At 37.8% G+C, this 2,500-nt stretch overlaps 1 protein-coding gene across 3 annotated transcripts in view; it reads right to left on the reverse strand.

Annotated features, from left to right (window-relative positions):
* Positions 1-2,500, reverse strand: part of LOC115219529 (protocadherin gamma-B4-like) — a 143,284-nt gene that overhangs the window by 41,655 nt on the left and 99,129 nt on the right. The gene's annotated exons all lie outside the window — the stretch shown is intronic.

Here is a 2,500-nt window from a genome sequence, read left to right on the forward strand (position 1 = left end):
CATACATATATGTCATCATCATTTAATGACTATTTTCCATGTTGGAATGGGTTGGACTGTTTGACGGAAAATGGGTGAGTGGGGGAAATGCATCAGGTTTCAATCTGATATAGCATGGCTTCTACAGCAGGATGCACTTCCTGACACCAACCACTCCAAGAGTGTAGTGGATGCTTTTAACGTGCCACCTACATAGGTGCCAGTCATGTATATGTATATATAATATGTGTGTGTGTGTGTGTGTGTGTGTGTTTGTGTGTCTGTGTTTGTTTCCCCAACATCGCTTGACAACCGGTGCTGGTGTGTTTACGTCTCCGTAACTTAGCGGTTCAGCAAAAGAGACCGATAGAATAAGTACTAGGCTTACAAAGAATAAGTCCTGGGGTCGATTTGCTCAACTAAAGGTGGTGCTCCAGCATGGCTGCAGTCAAATGACTGAAACAAGTAAAAGAGTAAAAAGAGAGTATCATGGGAATTCCTTCCATTGATGCTGAAACTAGCAAGCCTCAGCTGGGAACTTTCTACAGAAGGGACATAAGATTAGTACCTTCAGGTTTTTAGTTTTGTATAGTATCACTTTGACAGTCTCTTCTAATAATAAACAACAGCCAAATCAGAGAGTAACATCTTGCAATTCCTCCAGGAGTACTCAGTAGCTAATACTGTTCTTTATCATTCCATAACTTTTGAAGAAATACAATTCTATATTTCTGAGATGAGGAATTTATATTATGTACACTGTTTATATTAGTTGGGACTGGTGTCCTCACCTTGATTGTTGCTTTCACTATGTTTCAGTTGTTGTATTCTCAAGCCTTCTTCAGGTGTATTGTGTTGAACTCATTTGGTGTACCAGAATTTATTTGATCCATGGGTATACTATTCTATTCCTCTGTCTCTGTTACATGACGGCTTTTTTTCATTTTAATTTTTGCTTCAGTGTATTCCTGAAGATCAAATAAAGGCTGGAGCAGACAACAGCCAGAAAATAGAGAAAGCAACAATCAAGATGATACACCAGTATAACTAATTTATAAAGTACACATAATTCTGAATAAATGTTCTTCAAAAAGATTCGAAGGACAACCACTCTTCATGGTTATGATTCTTAGAAACTTAACAATGATTCTAATATTGACCAAAAATATAGTTTCTCTCAAGCTTGTGACCATTACATCATATTTCAATCCAAGAGCAAGAGACATCATCATCATCATCATCGTTTAACATCTGCTTTCCATGCTAGCATTGGTTGGACGGTTCAACCGGGGTCTGGGATGCCAGGAGGCTGCACCAGGCTCCAGTCTGATCTGGCAGTGTTTCTACAGCTGGATGCCCTTCCTAACGCCAACCACTCCGTGAATGTAGTGGGTGCTTTTTATATGCCAGGTGAGGTTGGCAATGGCCATGATCGGTTGCTGCTTTTTACATGCCACCGGCACGGAGGCCAGTCGGGGCAGTGCTAGCAATGGCCACGGGCTTAAAAATACCATTTGAACAAAGCTGAATGTGACCCACTTAAACCTATAAGATATGCCCAGAGATGTCAATTTTGTCACATATTCATGGAGACATTATGCATTTGAATGGTAACTCCTCCACCATCACCAATGCTATCAAAATATCACTTCCAAAGTAGCATGACATTTAGTAGAACGGTGTACAATGGCATTAGTAGGAAAGACAAACACAGCCTCATAGAAACACAAGTTTCTTCAGGTATACGATTGATTGTCATTTGAAGTTCAATATGGCTGTTGTTTCCAGAAGATGCATGCATGATTTCTTTTAACAAGAAAAGGCATCTATGTAAACACTGGCGTTCATATTGATTATATGTAATCAACGATTTTATTACTACCAATGAACAAATGACACAGTTGAAAACAGGGTTTTAATATCTTGCCATCCATCTAACATCGTCCGCACAAATAATACACACTCCTGTTTGATAATCCGCTACTGAGTCACCAGTACGCTCCATATGCAAACAACCATACTCACTGATGTGCATGAATGAAGACGCATGTATGCACGTGCACGTATTGAGGTTGTGTGGAAGTGCTTAAGAAGTGTTAAGGAAATAGACAAACAAATTTAATGATTTCAAGTTATGAAAAGAAGCAGAAAAAACACAAAGCTATCTGGAGAAGAAAAGGATAAAACTGAGGTAGGATATATATATAGATATCTATGTGTACATATACACACAACACACACACACATATACACAAACACAACACACACGCATATATGTATATGTGTGTGTATATATATATAAATACAATAAATACACACACACATAGATATATGTATATGTGTATGTATATATTATATATATATATATATATATATATATGCATGCATGTATACACACACACACACAGACTATTCATTTGTTCATTTAATGGGTCTGTTTACATGCTAATATAGGTTGGATTGGGATGTATTTATAGAAAGATTTTACAGTTGGATGCTCTTTCTGTTGTCAATGCCAACT

This window comes from Octopus sinensis, linkage group LG14, assembly GCF_006345805.1.
Source record: "Octopus sinensis linkage group LG14, ASM634580v1, whole genome shotgun sequence".
NCBI classification, from domain to species: domain Eukaryota; kingdom Metazoa; phylum Mollusca; class Cephalopoda; order Octopoda; family Octopodidae; genus Octopus; species Octopus sinensis.